The sequence below is a fragment of the Dermacentor variabilis genome, chromosome 1, assembly GCF_050947875.1.
Source record: "Dermacentor variabilis isolate Ectoservices chromosome 1, ASM5094787v1, whole genome shotgun sequence".
In the NCBI taxonomy this organism is placed as follows: Eukaryota; Metazoa; Arthropoda; class Arachnida; order Ixodida; family Ixodidae; genus Dermacentor; species Dermacentor variabilis.
Window position 1 is genome coordinate 198,534,835 of NC_134568.1, and position 24,605 is coordinate 198,559,439.

The 24,605-nt window shown below is 48.4% G+C and overlaps 1 protein-coding gene, 1 long non-coding RNA gene and 1 other non-coding gene across 7 annotated transcripts in view; 2 read left to right on the top strand and 1 right to left on the bottom strand.

Moving 5' to 3' along the window:
* Positions 1 to 24,605, bottom strand: part of LOC142590621 ((Lyso)-N-acylphosphatidylethanolamine lipase-like) — a 172,653-nt gene that overhangs the window by 60,136 nt on the left and 87,912 nt on the right. The window lies entirely within an intron of this gene.
* TRNAL-CAG (transfer RNA leucine (anticodon CAG)) lies at positions 1,237 to 1,318 on the top strand. The gene has a single exon. It is a non-coding gene; the product is annotated as a tRNA-Leu (tRNA).
* Positions 4,230 to 10,543, top strand: LOC142590640 (uncharacterized). The gene is made up of 2 exons (XR_012830208.1): positions 4,230 to 4,410; positions 9,431 to 10,543. It is a non-coding gene; the product is annotated as an uncharacterized LOC142590640 (long non-coding RNA).

The window sequence follows — 24,605 nt, forward strand, 5'->3', positions numbered from 1 at the left end:
GGCCGATGTTTGTGTCGCGGTGTGGTGTCGAAGCCCTGACGAGAAAGCGACGGCATCGTAAACGTTGAAAGAACGTGTTTTGACCTTGGTTTGTTAAGTGTGTTAGGTTGGCGCCGTAGCGTTACGTGTTTTATGAAACATTAGAAGAGCAAAAGGAAGGTACTACAGTTGTACTTTCAGTGGCTTGACAATCCAATTTTATTGAGGGCTTCATTACGCTTTGCTCTTTTACGTGCTCATTGAAACGTGTTTTAGGACTTTGAGAACACAAACTTAGGAAAGGTTGCTGCTTCCTGGCTGTAGTCTGCTGTCGCAAAATGGGTAAGTGCAAAGCCACGCCATAGCAGCTGCTGACGGACGCTTCAGAAGCAGTACGTCAACATAAAATATAATGAAGCATACTCGTAGGAGGCCGCAAACGTCCTCGCTAGCCCTGCAGCAGATGTGCTTAAAAGTACTTGAAGACGTTCAGCAATCATGACAGCCGACGCAGGCTTTCGAAAGAGCGAGAGAGTTCGCAAGTACCTGTCATCTGCGAGAAAAATATCGCGTTCGCAGCGAGCAGGCGTCGTAGCAGACGACACTTGTAGCATTCCTCTCAAAGGCGCAACACTTTCTCTCAATACAAAATTTTTATTTCCATAAATACTTGAGTATTTTTATAAAAGTACATGCACTGTTATTGCTGTTGTAAAAATAAATTATTATTCTCTGGCGCTAAATCGGGAACAGAATTGCAGAAGATTGCATACCCTGGTGTGCCCTGGTGGCAAACCGTACTTCAATCTCAAAGTCGTACAAAGCTTATGTAATGTGTTGTGCATTATATAAGGTGCTACAGAAAGAAAGTTTGATTTTACGCGATATTATTTGAGCATAGCTTCGTTTACTGTGCTGCAAGCAAACGCCGCTAGCTTAAAGATCGAAGTCAATCCGAAGCCTGTACTTCCCATCATTCCCATGTAGGTTGAGGCTCCATGGGTTGAGGCAACGCTCAGGAGAGCCCCCGTAAACACTAGCGCCACATTTCCCTCTAGGGTATTTTTTTGGAAACTCTATGGAGTACAGGTTATAGTTTGTTGTATTCGTAGGAGTTACTTTGATTTTTAAGGCTTTTATTTGTATGAGTAAACCGCTTTCATGCACTTGCTAAGTTGTTTGCTTAATTCCGGAAGATGTTTGTTGGTATGCGAGTTACAAATGTAAAATTAATTGCTCATTAGGCAATTATCGTTAGGTAGTGTGGCCGAGTGGTCTAAGGCGCTGGTTTCAGGCACCAGTCTCTTCGGAGGCGCGGGTTCGAATCCCGCCGCTACCATACTTATTTTTTATTTTGTTTTGTGCAAAATAACGTAAATCAGGCATGTGCTGCACCGTGACATGTCCTCCGTTATATCTCCGGAGCTCTACGCCCTTTGGTGCTCTCTGGCTTAAGAGCTGTTTGGTTCCGCGAAGAGTTTTATTTCACTCTTCTGTCTATTGGCTGGTGCAGCAAGTGTGGCCCGTCGGTTCTTTCAATCGTTTGGCTGGCTGTTTACGCTCTTCGACAGTTGAATTTGTTTCCCTTGAGTTCAGCGGTTAAAATACTCCGCGCTGATCTAACGTTATTGTGTCGTCTTTTGAGCTTGACCAGTGCTGCCGTTCGGGCTTATTGGGGTGGCATAGTAACGCTATAAAGCGCTGACGCATACGAGGGCAATAAAGGATATGACACGAGCGCTAACTTTCAACAACTGGTATATTTGAAAACCGATGCACAAATAGACTCAACTAATCATTGAAGTAACGGAGATTGCAGCATTGGGCACGGACTGTGTTAGCATTCTATCTTGTTGAACGAGAAAGAATAGCCATATTGAAACGTGTCCTAGCGTGTGTACTCGATAGTGTGGCCGCTTTTGGGTAAAGTCTTTACTCGAAAGGAAAAGGGAAAAAATCTGCGGACGCCTAAGCATTTCTTATGAGTTGTGAATGCAAAAGCATTAATGTCCAATTGAACGCCACTGAGCAGTCCTTCGAGGTATGAACTCCTAGCGTGCAAGCGAGAGCGTTGAGACGCTTGGCGCGGTTTCATTTGGCCTTACTGAGGTACAGAAAACAACCAGAGAAAGGCGTCTATACGTGGCGTCGCGTCGCCGCATCTGCTCCATCGAGGCTCGCTGGTGACGTGGCATCGCGGCGATGCCCTCAATACCTGGCGCGCTATCGCCGCAGCAAGTGTTCCGATTCGCCCACTCTGCTCTGTCGAGGTCATGGAATAAGATAAAGAGGAGGGCCGGCTCCGACGCCGTGCAACGCCTTCGCTCGGGACAAACCGTGCAACGACGACGCCGGAGGTCTAACTCATTCCTTTGCTCTCTCCCTCCGCTTATCATCACACTTTCGCACATGCTTTCGCCTTACCTTTCACTTTGCGCCGACTACTGTCATCGCGTAACGCCATCTGCCGAGGCGCGTGGAAATCTTTCAAGAGCTTGCTTCCAGGTGCGCATGCGCTGAGTGGCGGAGGCCGGCGACGACGGCGGCGCAGAACGGGCGGTGCGGCGCGCGTAGAGCATGTCGTCTGCTAGAAACTCGTACGCTCGCCTGTGTTAATTTGACAGCAATCAAACACAATAAATATATGCGCACAAAAAATAAAAGCGCAAACAAACACATGGTACCGCTTTTTCTGCATATATGTGAAACATTTTTGCATGTTTTTAGAGGAAACAGACGAAAAATAACGCCGCACAAAAAGGCACAGCAGACGTACTTGGTTTTCGTGCCTGAACGTCTGCGCGAGATTCGAAATTTCCATGTTCTTCGCTTTGTTTGCCATGTATGCAGCATGTTTATACATGCCTGACGGAACAAGGCATCTTGATACTTATGCGTGAAGAGACGGAGCAAAAGGACAGGAAACGGTGAACGATGTTACCGGCTGCAAATCTAGGTGAGACAAACGATAGGAGAAGTATTCGCTCTGCACGGCGCCATCTAATCCGCAGCTGCTGCACTAGTGGAGACAAAAAATTTCTGAAAGTCAGCGACCATTTGAAGCAAAAGACAAAATAAGTGCGCGACACTTCGAGATATACCTTATTTTTGACAGGTATACTTCAGCGATGTAAAGAAATTGCCTCGAATTCGAACGGCAGCTGTTCCATCAAATTTTTTAGGAAGCCTGGCGCATCTCAAGGATCCATAATGCCAGGAGGAACCAGAAGACGCCAATGCGGAAGGACAGGAGCTCAATTTGTCTACAACTACACAGAGTGTAGGCGCCTTCTCTTCTCCAGACACGTGCCGTAATGAAAATTCTCAGCCTTGCCTTTGAGAAGAGTCCTTCTGTTGGCAACCTGGCAGGACTCTATTAAGCAAATAGAATAGTTTAAGTGCGCCTTCAAAGCAAGAATCTGAAAAAAGCGGCACAAGCAGCTCCACTGCTCGAAACGGCGAGACACTCCCTGAACGAACAGAGTTCGAAATTCACTTTTGGAGGAGCTCTTTTTGCATCCAGAAAGAGACAAGCTTCCGCCTTCATCGGACGGCTACAAGGTACGAAAAATTTCAAAATCAGATGGTGGGGTGCTGCTCCCCAAGCAAAACGCCAGTTTTTGTAAGCGAATACACAGTTCCTTCTGTAACGAAGTGCATCTATGTCACGGAAGGCCTTCATAGGAAAACATTCGAGGCATTTATACTAAACTTCAATTTGAGTAACACGATCTACCTTGGAGGACAACCGACTATCATCGAAGACTTCGAGCACATGGTAGAGACTACTGACAAGATAAAGATGTGCGGGGGTGGTCCCGCAAAGCAAGAGTACTTTCTAACCAGATGGAAGAGTCACAGACTCAATAGAAGACTTAGAGCCAAGATCGCCCAAGTTAATCGTGATATCGAAACATACGCGGCTCAACTTTCACGTCAACAATGAGACGAAACTTGCTCAGAAACAGACGGTAGATTGCGCAGATGAGGCAAATGTAATCTATTGAAGAGCCTACTTAATGACAAGCTCTCCAGAGGTACTACAAACCTCGCCATAAACAGATTCGTCAATAAACTGTAGTATAGTGTCGCCCCCTGTCAGATCTCTGTGTCATCGTACATGTATGGTTTGTAGTTGTTTAGCTAGATGGCGCCCCCCCTTCTGTCATGTGATGAGCTTGGGCCAATCTGGAGGTGTCATCTGGCGTGTGAAGCCTTTATAAGTAATAAACGGCCGTGGGTCGGTCGAGTCTTCGTTCCGGTTTTCATCGGGAGCAGTTTGCTCCGTGTCTCCTTCCTGCGCCGGCGCTAGCCGCGCGTTCGCTCGGTCGGGGCCCCCCGCTTGCCTGCCGCTGCCGACACATCTTTTGGCGACGAAGATGGGATTCCCGCAGCGGTTCCGACCGAAGACCCGGGAAACCAGCGAGCTTCGTAAGTGAAGCGTTCTTTACGTGTCGGCACAGCCTGCAAACGCCGCCGACGCACTTGGCGTCGCGAGGCTTCCGAGCCTAGGCCACGGTGTAAGAGTAGTTTAGGTGAGAGAACGCCCGCGCCCAGCGCCCTGTCATAACATTTTACTTTTGGAGGCAGCCGACAGATGGCGCGAGCAACTTTTCCCCGCTCCGCGAGCGACCGGGCCACACCGGCGCGAGCGCTATGCGTTGCGTTGGGCCTGTATTTCCTTGAACTGCGTGGTTAACAGGCCTTAGGATTTCCTCTTCTGGTATTCTACTTTGGGGATGTAAAGTGTCCTTTATTTACACAAAAACATTTCACCTCTTTTAAACAAAGCGTCGAAATCAGTATACGAGGGCCTAGCGCGACGTGGCGTTGATGGCATGCACATGCATTTAATAAAACACTGTCTTTTATTTCGCATTGCAGGCTTCGTACTAACTCTGCCAGTTATTAGATATTGCCGAACATTACCCTGTGCAAGGAAAAGACCCATACCAATGCCGAAAAGATACACGGACGCACCGCCACGGATGTTAGCGTGATATTACGATAACATGAATTATATCCATACTCGCCCCGCAAAGATCATGAAGACGCTTCACTCCATGAAAGTCAAAGCTCTTAGAAATTTATTGAACCATTCTGACAGAAGCACACGTCCGGAAACAACTGGTTTATGTGGGAGAATAAAGTGAGGCAAAATATGGCACGGTAAAGTAAATTTCAGCGCTCATGCAGTCGCTTCGAACCACGGGCTCACACAACTTTTGACAATTTTCGCAAGTCCTGGCTCTTTTTGTCTTTCTGGCTTTTCAACTGCCTGCAGTATTGACGCATGCGCAAGCACACGTAGTAGTGGATCAGTTTCGCAAGCATGTCTTCTTTGTGAAGACTGCATGGAAATGTAAACTGGAACTTTTCCAGAACGGCATCAATTGTCCTATCGAACGCATGCCTGTCCCTCGCATATTTTTCAAACTTCTGCTCACAGTATTTGAAGAGATCAAAAAGATGCATATTCGGGTGCGTCAGCCTGCCTCTCGTTTTTAAGTTCACCAGGTCGGCTTCAGGCACGTTTGCGATCCCTTTTGTTCCCTCAAGCGCCTCCTTGCAAATCGTACAGGAGGCCTCATTTGCGAGTTTTCTTGAGACAAAGCCAGTGATGTAGTATACAATGCAGTCTACAACGTCTGCGTCGCAGTCGTTTAGCTCAAATATGTCATCACATTCTCAGCTGCCTTCTTCGATCAACCCATCAAGCTTCGATTTTTGCAGTTTATTTGGCTGCTCCATACCTGAACTCTGATATATCTCCCTTAAATCCGCCAGAGTAACAACGGCAGCCTGACTGTTATCAGGCGCTGCACAGTTTCCAAACTGCGGAGGTTTTAACAAAGAATACATGCTTAGCATGCGGTATAACTGCAAGATTGTGGGAAAGGTCGGATGTTCATTTTGACCTCCCGCCTGTCTGATTATTCCGAAAAAACATTCTAAGGGGTCCTGGTTCATTTTGGTCGTCAACACGTACTTGAAACCGCAGTCTTTTAGAAGGTAGGTAGAAAGTTGTTGGACAGATTTCAGCGTAACGCGCAAACCTTCGGCAGTCGACTGGGTCAAAAAGAGGTCTTCTGGAATGTCACCCTTTACAACCTGTTGTTCCCATGAGTCGAGCCATTCAGATGCAGTTTGGAGAGTAGTGAAATCTCTGCTTCCTGGTCGAATGCCCTCTGCAGGGTACCGGCGGTTTAGAGCGTCGAACAGGTCGTTCAAAAAAAGTGTAAATTTAGCTGTCGGTTCCGCATCAGCCAACCTTGGCGCACCTCTGCGTGCATAAAACATGATTCCTTTGGCAACAGAATTGCTGAAAAGCTGTGTGGCCAGCTTTACCCTCATCTTCATCATGTTCGACGGGTTTACATGGTTGTAAGTAAGCTTGGGGCAGACTCGAAGCGCACCAGTGTTCTTGCTGTCGGCAACAAACACAGCGTCGTAGCACGACCATCTAATAAAGTGGCCATCTTTTTTGAGAACTTTCTTGTCGTGCAGACGGTTCCTAATGCACCTAAAGAGATGGGGTGCGTCGGAAAAAACGTATACCTTTCTTGAAGTGTCCGTTGGGTGCTCAAAGCAGTTGACCACTTGTCCGAGTATTCCACTGATGCCGAGCTGTTTCCACATCGCGCGGTTCGTGGAAGCGCCGTCGCACACAACTCCGTCGACAAACAAGCCGGCTTTCTCTAAATGTACAATACACTGAATCAAGAGCTGAGCAAGGAGCGTTCCCTTTGTTGACCCTTTCGATGCAAACACAGCCACCGGCTGTAAATAATTTTCTCCTAAAGGAGAAAAAGCAAAAGCAAGACCATGATCCGCCAGCTCACTGCTTTTTTTGATTTTCTCTCTCCCCATGATCGACGAGACCAGCGTAGGTCATCGTTTTTGAGTTTACAGCCATTTCTTTTCTCACTTGAATTTCATCCATTATCAGCATTCCTCGGCGATGAAAGGGAGTTTTCTTAGAGACTTTCAGCTTCAAGGCTTGGAAGAAGTTTTCATCGAAACCACATTTCAAGCCCACCATGCCGATGTACTTCCTTACAGTACTAACACATGGCAAAGGCAAAATGTCGTTGCTTCGCAAAAAAGAGTACGTAGCAGGGCTGCGTATGTGTAGAAGGAGACACAAGAGAATCCAGTCATCTGTGTATCGCCGGTTTCTTTTTGTTGTGCTCTTGGCTGCCGAAATGCATTCCTCTAACAAAAGCAGCTGCGCTGGTGGCATATCCAGTGCCTGGAGTTTATCTTTGACGTCTTCATCCTGCAATTTTGTTAGCTCTGTCCTGGTGTCCTGTATCTGCTTGATCAACAGTTTGTTGCGCTTAATAAGTCGCGCTCGTGACTGCTGGAGCGCTGATTTTGCCCGGCGCAAAGCTTTGAGCTTTTCCTGCTGGGAAGGCTGCAAGGAAAGCCTGATGCGTTTCCATGGTCGCTCGTCTTTCGCTCTCGCAGCTTGGCGGTCGGCGTGCAACCTCAAGGTGTCAGCGAGACCGCTGCAGTGATGACATATGGCTCCTCTTGGCAATAGTAGTAGGCACGTGTTGTGTCTCCACCTCTTCTGCGAGTCTACCGAAGCATACTCCGGGTGCACACTCGGGAAGTCCTTTAAACTCGGCCCTCCCCGGCACACGTTAAGGCTATCAATGGTTTTGAGCATGACTTCGATATCAGATGGCGACGTGGCAAACGAATTTACACCAACAGCAGCACAATCAATGGGCCTGCCAAAGACATGCACCTCAACTGTGAGGTCACTCTTCACATGCAAAGTCTTTCTATTGAAAATTACGGAAGAACCGTCCCTTTGCCTGTGTATTACCTGTGCGTCAATAAACACAATGTCTCTCACCCCTTCAACGTCGGTGCGATGTGCTGCCCATGAATGCTGAGGTAGGCAAATGCTGCCCGCTTCGTTGAAGAGTGTTTCAAACGGCGAGGCCTCGCAGGACTTCGCAACGCAGTCGCTTTCATCGGAAGAGGCCACAGGTTGAGTCGTGTCGGCGAGCAGTCTTGATCCAACTACGCTGCTGCTCTGTTGATAGGCTGAAGAAGCTGCGCGACCAGATAGTCGCTTCGCTGTCTTGCGAGGGCTCTTGATCCGCTTTGAAAGGTAGCTCGGCGCTCCTTCGAATATAGATGGAATGGCATCTTTTGTAAGGCCCGCTCTTCTCTTGCCGGACATTAACACGTGGCCATCAACTTCCGCTGACCACGTCTTCAAGATGAAGTGGGGAGCAAAATGCCTTTCGCAAACACGATCTGTTCTTTGTAGTACACGGTCCATACGAGGTATTGCTCGCCGCCACGCTTCGAGCCTTGCGTCATCCTGGGGTGGCTTGAAAAGCGAGTACTTCTCCTTACACGATTTGTAGCCGCTTCTACAAAATGGCACGAAGCACTTCACCATCGCACAGCCACATAGAATAAGTCGATCCGGGAGTTAGATTTGACTAAACGCGCGCGCGAAAGCAGGGACAAGCCGAAGCAGACAAAAACAATCGAATGGCGCGAAGGCGAAAGCGGGAGACGGGGCTTTACCGGGGAATACCGGGGAATCACGGAGGAAGGAAACTAAGGAGAGGCCCTACCCCCTCCGCGCGCTAGGAGAAAAGTGTGGCGGAAATGACGTAGTAGGTTCTCATTTTTTTTGCTGCTTTTTTATTTTTTTTTTGTTGTATGGCCACGCCTTTTGGGCCACAATGGCGGCGTTGTTCTGATTTTGAGCGCTCACACGTGTTGCTCTGGTAGGTTTCGTGCCGTGGCAAAGGCGCTGTGTGGGCGGGTTTGCGTTAGTCACCGTGTCTTGTTGCGCTGTGTTACCTGCACTGTGCTCTGCCGGATGTTGCGCGAGCGTGCGCGAAACCACGCGCAGCGCGGCGTGGTTTCGCGAAAGATGTAAACAAGAGAGGAGGGTGGCACAAAAGGCGGAGCATCGCGATGAGCAACGCCAACTTCCGGCTTCACTTTTGCTTCACAAAGAGTGACGTCAGGGCCTCTCCTTAGTTTCCTTCCTCCGTGCGGGGAATAGAGTTACTGTATATGCTACCGTTAGAGTTACTATTAGAGTTACGTTATATGCTACCGGTAGAGTTACTGTATGTGCTACCTGCGGTAGCACATACAGTAACTCTACCGGGGAACAGTCAGTAGCGCCCTCTGTTGACCGCCGTGTAAACAGAATGCTCCGACCTCCTTTCTGCGTAGCGGCGCGCCCGCGCCGTTCCCTCACCTAACCTACTCTTACACCGTGGCCTAGGCCTACTCGCCCCCTTGTTCTTCCGTGCCCTATTCCTGCTGCGAGCTCCGGCTTGTTTTCTGCAATGTCTCCTGCGCGCTACCGGGCATGGCGTCTTTTACGGTGAACCTTCCCGTTTTTCTTGAAGTGCCCGGCCCACCGTTAATTCCATGGTATCGATGGAAAAAAATTTTTCAGGCCCACCTCGAAGCGGCCGGCGGTGGCAACTGGACGGACGCGCGACGAGCGTCCGCGCTCGTCAGCGCTCTCGGGCGTGAGGGACAACGGAAGTACTTTGCAGACGAGGAGCAGGAAGCAGCAAGGCAGTTAACCAGCGCAGCGTTAGCTTCAAGCGAAGCAGCAAGGCAGTCGACCGGCGCAGCGTCAACGTCAAGTGATGCGGTCCCGCCAGCGTCAGAGTTCCCGAGACTCTTGTAGCGGCTTGACCGGCTGTTCGCCGCGTCAACAAATGTCCTGGCGGAAAGGCACGAATTCACCAGTCGAAAGCAGTTCGAGGGAGAAGGATTCCTGGAATTCGTGACCGCATTGAAGGAGAAGGCGGTACAGTGCAACTTCGGCACAACCTACGACCAGCGCGTCCGAGACCAAATATAATACATGGGGTAACGAACGTCAGCGTTCGCGAAAATGCTGGCTCATGGCGAAACCCTGTCCCTGGGCAAGGCAGAAGAAATTGGACGCTCGTGAGAAGCCTTGCATCGAGCGAACCGCGCGTTCGGCTCCAAAAATGTACGAAGAATCGAGGCATCTCAACATGGCGTTCCGTCGACGGACCAAGAGGGCCGACTTCTTCCGAGAAGCCGCCAAGAGGGCCGACTTCTTCCGAGAAGCCGCCAAGAGGGCCGACATTTCGCACATGGCTCCTCCGGGAACCGTGGTGCATGCGACCGGTGTGGCAGCACGAAACATATTGCAACGTACAAGAATTGTCCAGCAAGGAACCGGCGGTGCAACGCCTGCCACACGTTGGGCCATTTTGCATCAGTATGCCGGAAAACCCGTACTGTTCAACACGTCTCTTCCGCAAAGACGCTGTCTTCAACTTCCGCAAGGCAGCCGTCCGCGTCTGTCTTGACGGTAAGCGCTTTTGAAACTAAAAAAGATTTGGAAGTTCCGGTCGTAGTGAACGGCGTCTCCATGCGACTGCCGGTGGATACGGGAGCGTCTGTGTCATGCATGACGGCCGAAGATTTTAGAAATAACTTTGGTCGACAGCACAGGCTGTCACAACCAACAGTGGACTTGAGAAATTTCTCCAAGCAACGCATCAACATTCAAGGCCTGTTTCAAGCCACTGTCCAGTTTTCCCAAAAGTCATGCTCCGTCGCGTTCCACGTAACGACTACAGGAACATCACTGCTGGGTTTAGACGCTATCCAACGCTTGGGCATACAGATCGACGGCACGTCGCTGACATGTCTACCATCGCGTCCTTCAGTACAGAGCCCCACAGGTGTGCCTCCGGGTTTTGATCACCTCTTCAGTGACGAGTTGGGTCTCGTCAACAACTGTGTGCACCGAATTCATCGGCAGCAAGATGCGAAACCAGTATCTTCAAAGTTCCGCAGACTACCCCTGGCTCTCCGTGACCAGGTCCCAAATGAATTGCGACGTCTCGAGGACTGCGACGTCATCGAGCGTGTCGAGGCTTCTGAGTGGGTGTCTCCACTCGTGGTGGTGCGCAAGAAGGATGGAACCATGCGGCTCTGTGTAGATCTACGGGAACAGGACAGTCTTGTGCCTCAAGTTCAAGAAAGGGTCTTGCAGAAACAGTGGCAGACTAAACAGTACGTGGACAAACGTAGAGGTGCTCAGGCAACTCTTATCAAGGTGGGAGACACCGTCAGAATAAGATTTAACAGGAAAGGATTTTTTAAGTACAGTAAACCTCGTAAAGTCAAGGCCCAGATATGACCATCTACTTTTCTACTCGGTGATGGGAAGACGTGGCATGTGTCTAAGTTAACACTAGTGATGAAGCATCCAGCAGGTAGTACATTGTGTACAAGTGACAAAGATTTTTTGTACTCGTATTCAAACCTGGATAGTCATTCCGATGACTTGTCTGTAGTAACATCATCTTCTCATAAGCATCAGTTGAGTAGTCAGTCTGACTGTATCACTTCCGAGTTTACGCAGTCAGCAGTCGTTTCTGATTCCGTGGGGAATCGGTAGCCTCCCAGGACTTGTTGGGACGTCGAGAGGAGCTTCCTGGGCAACCCTCTCCAGCTTTGAGCGACAACCACATTCAATTGTCCAACCAGGGGGAGGGAAATAGTGGGACGACTGGGTCTTTAAAGTCGACCGATACGTGTCGCAACCCCCAAAGTTCTTCTGAGGTACGCACGCGTCCTCGTCGTGACAGAAACGGCCTCCGTGGCTCGATGATTTTTCTGTAGTGTAGAGCGTATTGCCGTCTTCGAAATGCCACGGCTAGGGGCCTCGTTGTGACATTTAGAAGACAGTCCACATGTTTCACTAACACAGGTATAAAGTGTTCCTTGTTGAGGTGCAGTGCGTTTTGTGCCGTGTTCCTTGTCGGACTGCCTGTGTTTTGGTGCCCAAGACTGGTGCGCGTGTATGTGAACTTGGGCGGGGACGGACTGAAATTATTGTGGACTTAAGTGCGTGCTTTGTGTGCTGCTGGCGCGCGTGTGTGAACGTGGGGGGGAACGAACTGAAATCGCCTTTGGACTTAAGTGCGCGTGTTGTGTGCGCGTTTCACTGTATGCTTACTTTGTTTCCAGGGGGGGATGATGTAGTATAGTGTCGCCCCCTGTCAGATCTCTGTGTCATCGTACATGTATGGTTTGTAGTTGTTTAGCTAGATGGCGCCCCCCCTTCTGTCATGTGATGAGCTTGGGCCAATCTGGAGGTGTCATCTGGCGTGTGAAGCCTTTATAAGTAATAAACGGCCGTGGGTCGGCCGAGTCTCCGTTCCGGTTTTCATCGGGAGCAGTTTGCTCCGTGTCTCCTGCCTGCGCCGGCGCTAGCCGCGCGTTCGCCCGGTCGGGGCCCCCCGCTTGCCTGCCGCTGCCGACAAAACATAAACAGATAGCTATAGGGCGGACAACAAGAGAGGTCGCAAACGACCTCGCACACATGTACCTGCCACTTAAAAATGAATATGAAAACGAAGAAGAAATAAGCGAACCTTACTCCGGAATATCGCAACCGGACTTGGACAGTGACTTCACTGCAGCTGAGATAAGGCATGTACTTTTTAATTTAAATGGGAAATCTGCCCCGGGTCCGGATGGCATCACAAATAAACTTTTGCGAAACCTGGGCGATGATGCCATAGACATAATCACGGTCAAAATTAATAGTCACTGGAGATCCGGCACTGTCCCACCGGAATGGAAGGATGCCAAAGGTGACGTTTATACCGAAACCCGGCAAACCACTAACAAAGGAGAACCTCAGGCCCATATCACTTACATCCTGTATTGGCAAAGTAGCCGAACATGCTATTCATAACAGGATAATAGAACACATAGAAAGCCAGGAGCGTTTGAGGCACAATCTCATAGGCTTTCGGAAGGCATTATCCACACAGGACGCCATGCTCATGATCAAACGGGATATTATTGACGACCCTAGCAGGGACGTAAAGGGCCTCCTGGGTCTGGATCTTATCAAAGCATTTGATACGGTTGCACATAAACATATCCTACATGAAATCTCAACCTTGAACCTGGGAAGCAATTTTTACAATTATGTGAGGTCCTTTCTAGCTAATCGGACAGCTCGGGTCAAACTCGGGATAGTCACAGGCGGTCCATACAATTTAGGCAACAACGGCACACCACAAGGTTCAGTATTGTCCCCTCTCCTCTTTAACATTGCCATGCACAGGCTCTCGGAGGAATTGTCCAAAATCCCGAGCTTGGGGCACGTCATATACGCTGACAATATCACAGTGTGGGTCCCAAGGGGGTCACTCGCAGCACTAGAGCAGACACTACAGGTAGCGGTAGACACCACAGAATCCTTTCTTAAGGGCACCGGACTCAGGCTATCACCTAGTAAATCTGAGCTGCTGCTCTTTAGACAGGGGAGACAAGGTGTTAGAAACCTTGCGCCTTTAGAAACTCTGCCAATTAAAATCACAGACAACACAGGACGGGTCATACCCAGAGTAGAGAAAATTAAAATTCTGGGTCTTCTCATTGACGCAAGGAGCTGTAACGCTACGGCCCTGAACCGTCTCACAGGTCAGGCCAACAGTACTTTAACGCTCCTGGGCAGGGTCTCAAATCGAAATGCAGGCCTCAAGGAGGAGAATCTCATCGGAGCATATCATGCATTTTTCATCAGTCATGTGACGTACATTGCATCATACCTGAACTGGGGGAAAGGAGAGAAGGCTAAGCTAAACGCACTTATACGCTCCGGACTCAAAAGGGCTCTGGGACTCCCGCACGGAACGAGTACCGAACTCTTCAACAAGTTAGGACTTCCTAACACTATAGATGAGCTCATTGAGGCACATTCGATGTCACAAATTGCAAGACTCTCCAACACTAAGCCAGGGTGTAAAATTCTAGATGAAGCCGGAATACTGCCGCGAGGAGGAGACGTCTCTAAGTTCAAAATACCAAAGAAGGTGGAGACACAATTAGTTGTAGACCCCATACTAGGAAATATTCATCCTGTCCACAACAAGGGCAGAAGGGACGCCAGGGCCAAATGCATTCTGGGTAAACTGCACCAACAACACAGCTCAGCTCTTTTTGTCGATGCAACTAGTTATGGATCGGGCAACCGCTACGCTATTGCCGTGGTCGATGAGAGCGGTAAATTAATAAGCGCGGCGTCACTAAGAACGAGCTCCATTCATGCCGCCGAAGAAGCAAGCATAGCACTTGCAATTACAATGAGGCACGATTTTCTCCGATTCCCGTACAGCTATTAGGAATTACTCAGCCAGCTTCATCTCAGTGGAAGCACACAAGTTACTTATACACAGTATTAATACTCATAATTACGACCGACTGGATAGCTCACACCTAGTCTGGTTTCCGGCTCATCAGGGCCACTCGGTCAGCCCCAATGGCTGCAATCCTAATGAGCAAGCCCACTCTGCTGTGCGAGATCTCACATGCCGCACATCAGATCAGGAACTGCTCCAGGATGACTGCGGCTCCTACAAAGACCCACTTACTACTTTTCACGAGATCACCTCACACTACTATAGGGACGGCAGGAGGTCTTTTCCTCCCCTCCCCCCCATCAGAAGCTCAACCGAGCTCAGGCCGTCCCCCACATTAAGAATGATTCAAACTAAATCTTATCCCACACCTTTCGTGCTTAACAAAATTGACCAGGATTATCCCGCGGAATGCAAAAGTTGTGGACACACTCCATGTCTATTTGATATGTTGTGGCTGTGCCCCAACCAAAGGACTTCGGATCTCAACAGTGAGGAGGACTGGAGTCGACGCATATCCAGCGAAGTCCTCCAAGATCAACTCCTGGCCGTCCGGAGAGCTCACGACATCGGGAAAGCCTTTGGCCTACCGGTGCCTACGTGGGCGGAGCCCCCGACTTAACCTGGGGGCTTGTGCCCTCAGACCCTAGTTTCTCTAGACTAAAATAAAGTTCTTGCCATGCCATGCCATGCCATTGCGTTGCCACGCGATGCCGAAGACTACTTTCCTTCCCATGCAAAGTCGACGAATGTCTACGAAGCAACAATTCACCACATGCTGGAGACGCATAATCTCAGCTTTTCTTGTAAAGTTCATAAGCAGGAATCAATATCAGGATTTCTGCATTATTACGTTTTAATGAGAATACGGCAATGTGGCTCGCAAGAGAAGCGGGCAACACGGGAAGCTTCGCGAGAAAAGAAGCAAGAAGAGCATCTTTGTTCATGCTCATATAAAAAGACTGATAAACCTCATCTTTGCGTTATAAAGTTTTTTTTCGCTGCCGTCTCTCAGTGCTCGAGACCACACGAACTGATGTTATATTCCCCTCTCCTTTTCCTAGTTTTTCTTTCGGACTTGGTTTCTGTAATTGGCTTATTTTCTGTTCATGTGCCTTGTATAATTTTGTCGCCCACCTTACAATTTTCCTACATTTCGCCTGTAGAAAATTAATAATATAACATGATACGAACACTTGCTCCTGCTGATAACGTAACTCCGTGAACAGCAAGCGCTATGCGCGCTACAGGCGTCAGGGCATGCGCGGAGCAGACGACAAAACGGATAGGCAAGCAGCAGGCGCGGGAACACCTCTAAACACGACAGTGCGCCGTTGCTATAGCAACGACAGAGAGACCCGAGCTTAGTCCGCATGCGCCTTTATTTCTTTGGTTTGTTGGAAGACCCCATGGAGGGAAGACCCGCCTCTCCGATCCACCGTTTTTTTCCTAAACCCCCTTAAACTTCGTAAAGTAGTGACACTCTCCTCCTCCGCCTTCACTCCTCCTTGTTTCTCATCTCTTTCACGCTCCCTCCTCGACCGTGGCGCTGCCTACACTGCTCGAGCGTAGCAACGGCGCCGACATGCGCTCCTCGCCACTCCGTAGACGCTTCTCGAGCAAAAATGGCGCTGATGCACGGCGCGAGGGCCCACATGATGCTATTAGGCCAATAGCGACGCGGCGTCGGCCTCGGCCAGAGCGCGCGAGGAGGAGGCGGCATTCTTCAAAGCGTGGCAGTACTTTACGAAGTTTAAGGGGCTTTATTTTTCCTCAACCGTAGCGCCCTCTGCCGAATACACTGTGAAGCAGGAGCCGGCGTTTCACAATGTGTCCCTTCCAGACGAGCGCAGTCGGCGCTCCTGTCTTATCTTACTCCGTGGTCGAGGGGCGCTCGTGACGTGGCGTCGCAGCCAATGAGAATTTAGGTGCCATTTCGCTGCTACAGACGCCGCTAGCTTTTTCGCTCAATGGGCCACTTGATGCTTTCGCTTCAAAACGCCAATTGTTGAAAGTTAGCGATCGTGCCGTGTCCTCCTCTATGTCCTCATCTCCTCCAGCGCTTTACATCGTTAGTATGTATTTTGAACCTTCAAGTGCTGAAAGGTTCTGGTAAGATGGTGCAGCTCAATGTGTCGCTTTCCTGTGGAACCATGTTAAAGCCAGAAACGAGTGATAGCTGCAGGCAACGCGATGACGAGGCAGCTCGATACGCTTGGTCACCTGCTTTGGCGAAGTTTGTAAGTGAATGTCTCAGTAACCAGCGGGCTTTCACTTCTCACTCCAAATGGGATTACAGGTCTTTCCACGACCTCCTCTGCAGCCATCGCTCAAGACAAGGTTATCGAGGATCCAACAAGTCAAAGCAACTCACTTTGCACTGCTAACTCATACGGCATTTTTGCTGCAATGGCAATTAGGTGCACGCGTCAGGCAAATTTTCTCAGTTGGCGTCGCCATCGCGTGATGTCCCGAATATAATTATGTATGCGTGCTAAATCCTTAAGCCGGATATGCAAGATAGATGTTATACTATCCAAATTACCAGTTAATGTTGTCCAAACTAGATCTTACGTTCTTGATTGAATTATTCTTCAGAACTTTTTTTAGAATTGAAACACGTTAACAAATGTCATGAAGCGTTTCATCCACAGCGCATTCCTTTTATCTTAAATCTTCCGGACTATTAAAAAGTGCGAAACAATATCAATGCCCATGTTATGAAAGTGATCCAATTTCGTTACCGCTGCTCTACGGGCAGGGCAGTGACGCCTGCGCGACGTCATTACAGACCCTACACGATGTGTTAAAGCTTTTAAAGGGCTCCTCACCAGGCCACAGAGTGGTTATACGCTGGAAGTTGTTACCTGCCCTCTAAGGAGTTTTCTACCGCAGCAATTTTTTCAAATTAGTTCATTAATAGCAGAGATAGAAATATTTGAAGTGGCGCGAACCCATGATTTCAGGAGGCTTGCGTCACTGACAACACAGGCACTCTCTCCACTTGCCCCGTCAAGCCTCCGCAAGCGAATTTCCTTGCCTGCGCTCTTCCCTGACGATTTTTCGCGCTCTGCACGAGAACGCCTGATCAGTGTCCTACTTTTCTTGTGTATAATTAAGGTAGCTGTGGAATCTCTGTTTGGCAGGCATTCCCAAATCATGAACAGCAGGTTGCCGTTATCCCTCAAGAGAAAAGTATATAATAGCTGTGTCTTACCAGTACTCACCTACGGGGCAGAAACCTGGAGGCTTACGAAAAGGGTTCTACTCAAATTGAGGACGACACAACGAGCTATGGAAAGAAGAATGATAGGTGTAACGTTAAGGGATAAGAAAAGAGCAGATTGGGTGAGGGAACAAACGCGAGTTAATGACATCTTAGTTGAAATCAAGAAAAAGAAATGGGCATGGGCAGGACATGTAATGAGGAGGGAAGATAACCGATGGTCATTAAGGGTTACGGACTGGATCCCAAGGGAAGGGAAGCGTAGCAGGGGGCGGCAGAAAGTCAGGTGGGCGGATGAGATTAAGAAGTTTGCAGGGACGGCATGGCCACAATTAGTACATGACCGGGGTTGTTGGAGAAGTATGGGAGAGGCCTTTGCCCTGCAGTGGGCGTAACTAGGCTGATGATGATGATGATGATGATGATGGAATCTCTGTAGATACATTCCAAGATATTTACGTAAGCGGTCTGAACTCCTTGATTACGTAATGCCTCTAGGACTTCTGGTATCTCTACTGAATCAAATGCCATGAAATGAAAGCCGTCCTATGAAAGCCATATAGAGATGCTGGTTGTATTCTACGGATTTTTCGATCACCTGATTAATAACATGGATGTGATCCGTTGTAGAGTATCCCGTCCTGAAGCCAGCCTGCTCCCTTGGTTGGCTAAAGTCCAGGGTTGCCCTTATTCTAATGCAAATTATCTTGGTGAATATTTTATATAATACTCGGAGTAAGCTAATTGGCCTATACTTTTTCAATTCTTTAACGTCTCCCTTTTTCTCCGAGCATTATGTTTTCCGAGCATTATGCCTCCTCCATCTTTAATTAAATCGACTGTTATTCCATCTTCTCCTGCCGCTCTTCCTCGTTTCATACTTTGCAAGGCCTTTCTGACCGCATCGCTAGTTATAGGAGGAGTTTCTGTATGCTGTTCATTACTGTTTCTCATGGAGGTATCCTGATTCCCCTGGGTATTGTACAGGTCAGTATAGAATTCTTCCGCTTCTTTAACTATATCTTCGAGAATGCTGATGATATTACACTGCTTATCTTTCAGTGTATACATCTTGGTTTGTCCTACGCCGAGTTTCTTTCTCACTGATTTCAGGCTGCGTCCATATTTTACTGCTTCTTCAGTCTTTCTCACGTTATAATTTCGAATATCACTTATTTTCGCCTCGTTGATCAGTTTTGAGAGTTCTGCGAATTCTATCTTACCTCTTGAGTTGGACACTCATTCTTTGTCGTTTCTTTATTAGGTCCTTTGTAACTTGGGAGAGCTTGCCTACTGATTGCCCTACGTAGTACTAAGCACACACGATCTTTAGCGCGCATTGTACGCACTACGCTTGTCAGCTCAAAATGGCCAGATCTGGTGCGGGGCCCTTTAAGGGTGCCATAAATTTTCTCGCACCCACGTATAGCCCCCAACACCATCTGGGGAGTACAAGCGCAACGCTAGACCTTCCTGTCGCTGTCAGTGATCCGCCATTTTTCATAATAGCACGTTCTGAGACACTCGATATAAATCCTTCTTTTGCGACTTTTAACGCGACAGCGTTAAGGGCCCCGTGAAGCAGAAAATCCCGCGACGGCGTTCCGCGCCCGCGTCGACGTTCTTTGAGTGAAAAAATAATTCCGAACCACGCAGACCACCCGTGTAGCGCAAGGACATTACCGAACTAATTGGATTTCTGAAAGTTAAATGCATAAAAAACCCGTAAAGTACGACATGCACACAACCTTACAGCGTCGTGATAGCGTCGGATTGCAATTTAAATATAAGAAAAAACGTAATTTTGTTACGCGGAAACTCAAACGTAAACCCCTTTTCGAGCACTTCTACCATTCATAGATTAGCGCGCCAAGCTCGGTTCCTTGCAGCAAAACCATCCAGATGGCGCTGGCCTCCGCGCATTCGCTGCCCACGCAAGGGGCCGCGTTTCTACCAGAAAGCTCACCTTCTGTCGCCGCCAGCGTTTCCCGGTAAACATTGCGGTTACATAAGCTGCAGTTGTCAGGAAGCGTGAGAAGCAGTTAGGGATCTTTGAATACTATCGCTTTCCTGTCTTAAAGGCGAAGCTTAAGCGTCCTCTATATTTTTTTTCAACCGTGCTTCCAGGCCACAGAAGCAGGAATAGCGTTTATTCGGATGTCGCCTTCAGTTGCACAAGATGCAGCGGCGCTGAGCACACAACACACTCCGAGGGTGAGCTTCACTGAACGAGGAAAAGACGATCTCTACCGCAGCACACGAAGGAGGAGCAATGACGGACTGAGCTGGCCGGTTTCCCATTGGCTAGTCGCTCGAGACATTGCCGGGCGATGAGCGGTGCCTGGGGCCTCATTTTATAACAATCCATGCCATTTTATTATTCGTTTCACCCTTCATTATTCGCGTGCTCGTGGCTCGAAAACCGCCGTGCCGCCATTATTGCATGTGATCAGCCACTCGGCGCGACGCATAGGAATAGAAAATCACACGGAACGCTACAAAACATGAGCATTGAGTTTCAGGAACCGAGCTATGGCCACCGATTGATCGCGTCGTGCGACGGCCAATCCGCCACTCGTCACCGTTGCGCAGGCGTGTCGCGCTATTATCGGCTGCGTCCCACTCACATTACTACCCGTCTGTGCAACCACTTGTTTTTTGTTTCTGCAATTTTTTTTTTGTGCAGCAACGACGACCGCAGAGCTCCTGCAGTTACCTACAGAGCAAGGCACTTGTCTTGCGACAAAGCGAAAGCACGGGAGCTGGCTACCTCATTCATTTCCTGCTAAATATTATATTTTGCGCACACGAGCATCCGCCACCGGAGGCGTGCGATGGCCACATTCTACGCAAGTCCCCACACAGCTTCGCTGGCACGTAGCCTTGACGGAGCCGTAGACAGGCACTTCATGAATATTAACGGACACAGGTTGGCAGTGACATCGTTTTGTCCAACTAATGCGCGCAGAACTGTTATTGAAATTAGCGGCTAGCTACAACTAGACTCGGCCAGCATTCGCAGAAAGTTCTTACATTAGAATTGTTCGAAAGAGCAAATTGCAGCCAATCCTGATGCTGGACATATTAGAAGGCTGTCAGCCAATTCCAAGGATCACTTACGAACAAAAAGCATTGTGAATTCGGCCCGTACTGCGGACAGGGGCATATCTCCCCTGCTCTGCCTTCTCCCCATCTCGCTGCACTTCCCCTTTTACAGCGAAGCTGTATATCCTATAGGCGAAACGCTCGCCGTCCGACCGCAGAAGCTCATACCCCCGTAAGCGCGGCCTCCCCATTACGACGACAAGAGAGAAATGAAATTATACGCTGGAGTGATGAGCGGCAACGGAGGCTGTGGAAGACGACGACGCTTGACCCATTGCTGATGATGATAGTTTTTGCAAGATACAGCCTCTCGACCAGATGTGCGAAGATACAGCCTCTCGACCGCACTTTCGTGATTCTTACGACCCGTTGCCTCTTTTACTGAAAAAATCGAGCTAGCGGCTTGTAGGGGAGCTTTTTTTCAGCTTACTTTGATGTGTGCGTAGGTCACTTAGATACAATGAATACAGGCTTTGAAAAAATTTGTGGCAAGTATATCCGTGGCATTGCGGGTGATTAGCGCTAGCTAGACAACATGTCGATTTTAATGCTAAGCATTCTGTGGCGAGTACCCAGCCCCGTCACGCGAAAAGTGTAATATTTGCACAAAAATGCGTAATTTGCAAATTTATCACATTGAATCGTTGTATTAGTGTCAATCTAATGACTGGTAGCTTTATAAGCGATAAGGAACAGTTTAACCACCGACCCCCCCCCCCCCAAATAATGAAAGTATGATACCCATACATATACATAGGGCTCCTTAGAAAATGCATGGGGAAGCTTACAGTAGGAGCGGGCCAACTGAAATTTGTGGGTAGAGTAGGCCAACTTAAACTTGTGGATAAGCCAAATTGAAATCTGGGGCTGGGTGAACTGTAATTTGGGGGTGGGCCAAATTAAATTGGGTGGGCCAAGTCAAATTTGGGGGTAGGCCAACCTAAACTTGGGGATAAGCGAAGCTGAAATCTGGGAGTGGGCCAACTTGAAATTTGGAGGTGGGTCCGATTAAATTTGCGGGTGGGCCAACTTGAAATTTGAGGTTCGGCCAAATGAAATTTGGCCACGCGCCAACTTGACATGTCGGGGTGGGCCAACTTAAATTTGGGGATATCATCATCATCAGCCTGGTTACGCCCACTGCAGGGCAAAGGCCTCTCCCATACTTCTCCAACTACCCCGGTCATGTACTAATTGTGGTCATATTGTCCCTGCCATGTCTTAATGTCATCCGCCCACCTAACTTTCTGCCGCCCCCTGCTACGCTTCCCTTCGCTTGGAATCCAGTCCGTAACCCTTAATGACCATCGGTTATCTTCCCTCCTCATTACATGTCCGGCCCATGCCCCATTTCTTTTTCTTGATTTCAACTAAGATGCCATTTACCCGCGTTTGTTCCCTCACCCAATCTGCTCTTTTCTTATCCCTTAATGTTACACCCATCATTCTTTCCATAGCTCGTTGCGTCGTCCTCAATTTCAGCAGAACCCTTTTCGTAAGCCTCCAGGTTTCTGCCCCATACGTGAGTACTGGTTAGACACAGCTGTTATAGACTTTTCTCTTGAGAGATAGTGGCAACCTGCTGTTCATGATTTGAGAATGCCTGCCAAAATCACCCCAGCCCATTCTTATTCTTCTGGTTATTTCAGTCTCATGATCCGGATCCGTGGTCACTACCTGCCCTAAGTAGATATATTCCCTTACCACTTCCAGTGCCTCGCTACCTATCGTAAACTGCTGTTCTCTTCCGAGACTGTTAAACATTACTTTAGTTTTCTGCAGATTAATTTTCAGACCCACCCTTCTGCTTTGCCTCTCCAGGTCAGTGAGCATGCATTGCAATTGGTCTCCTGAGTTACTAAGCAATGCGATGTCATCAGCGAATCGCAAGTTGCTAAGGTATTCCCCATCAACTTTTATCCCCAATTCTTCCCACTCCAGGTCTCTGAATACCTCCTGTAAACATGCTGTGAATAGCATTGGAGAGATCGTATCTCCCTGTCTGACGCCTTTCTTTATTGGGATTTTGTTGCTTTCTTTATGGCGGACTACGGTGGCTGTGGAGCCGCTATAGATATCTTCCAGTATTTTTACATATGGCTCATCTACACCCTGATTCCGTAATGCCTCCATGACTGCTGAGGTTTCGACTGAATCAAACGCTTTTTCGTAATCAATGAAGGCTATATATAAGAGTTGGTTATATTCGACACATTTCTCTATCACCTGATTGATAGTGTGAATATGGTCTATTGTTGAGTAGCCTCTACGGAATCCTGCCTGGTCCTTTGGTTGACAGAAGTCTAAGGTGTTCCTGATTCTATTTGCGATTACCTTAGTAAATACTTTGTAGGCAACGGATAGTAAGCTGATCGGTCTATAATTTTTCAAGTCTTTGGCGTCCCCTTTCTTATGGATTAGGATTATGTTAGCGTTCTTCCAAGATTCCGGTACGTTCGAGGTCATGAGGCATTGTGTATATAGGGTGGCCAGTCTTTCTAGGACAATTTTCCCACCATCCTTCAACAAATCTGCTGTTACCTGATCCTCCCCAGCTGCCTCCCCCCTTTGCATAGCTCCCAAGGCGTTCTTTACTTCTTCCGCCGTTACTTGTGGGATTTCAAGTTCCTCTAGACTATTCTCTCTCACATTATCGTCGTGGGTGTTACTGGTACTATATAAATCTCTATAAAACTCTTCAGCCACTTGAACTATCTCATCCATATTAGTAACGATATTGCCGGCTTTGTCTCTTAACGCATACATCTGATTCTTGCATATTCCTAGTTTCTTCTTCACTGCTTTTAGGCTTCCTCCGTTCCTGAGAGCATGTTCAATTCTATCCATATTATAGTTCCTTATGTCAGCTGTCTTACGCTTGTTGATTAACTTAGAATGTTCTGGCCGTTCTATTCTAGCTGTAGGGTTAGAGGCTTTCATACATTGGCGTTTCTTGATCAGATCTTTCGTCTCCTGCGATAGCTTACTGGTCTCCTGTCTAACGGAGTTACCACCGACTTCTAATGCGCACTCCTTAATGATGCCCATAAGATTGTCGTTCATTGCTTGAACACTAAGGTCCTCTTCCTGAGTTAAAGCCGAATGCCTGTTCTGTAGCTTGATCCGGAATTCCTCTAGTTTCTCTCTTACCGCTAACTCATTGATTGGCTTCTTATGTACCAGTTTCTTCCGTTCCCTCCTCAAGTTTAGGCTAATTCGAGTTCTTACCATCCTATGGTCACTGCAGCGCACCTTGCCTTACACGTCTACATCTTGTATGATGCCAGGGTTAGCGCAGAGTATGAAGTCGATTTCATTTCTAGTCTCACCATTCGGGCTCCTCCACGTTCACTTTCGGCTAACCCGCTTACGGAAAAAGGTATTCATTATCCGCATATTATTCTGTTCTGCAAACTCTACTAATAACTCTCCCCTGCTATTCCTAGAGCCTATGCCATATTCCCCCACTGACTTGTCTCCAGCCTGCTTCTTGCCTACCCTGGCATTGAGGTCGCCCATCAGTATAGTGCATTTTGTTTTGACTTTACCCATCGCCGATTCCACGTCTTCATAAAAGCTTTCGACTTCCTGGTCATCATGACTGGATGTAGGGGCGTAGACCTGTACTACCTTCAATTTGTACCTCTTATTAAGTTTCACAACAAGACCTGCCACCCTCTCGTTAATGCTATAGAATTCCTGTATGTTACCAGCTATATCCTTATTAATCAGGAATCCGACTCCTAGTTCTCGTCTCTCCGCTAAGCCCCGGTAGCACAGTACGTGCCCGCTTTTTAGCACTGTATATGCTTCTTTTGTCCTCCTAACCTCACTGAGCCCTATTATATCCCATTTACTACCCTCTAATTCCTCCAATAACACTGCTAGACTCGCCTCACTAAACGTTCTAACGTTAAACGTAGCCAGCTTCAGATTCAGCCAAGTTCAAATCTGGAGGTGGGCCAACTTGAAATTTGGACGTGCTTCAACTAAAATTTGGGGGTATGCTTACGCGTACATAGACAACTCCAGTGGAGTTCCTGCATTATTTTTCAGTTCTCGAATTTGCTTTGAATTGGGCTGCCACG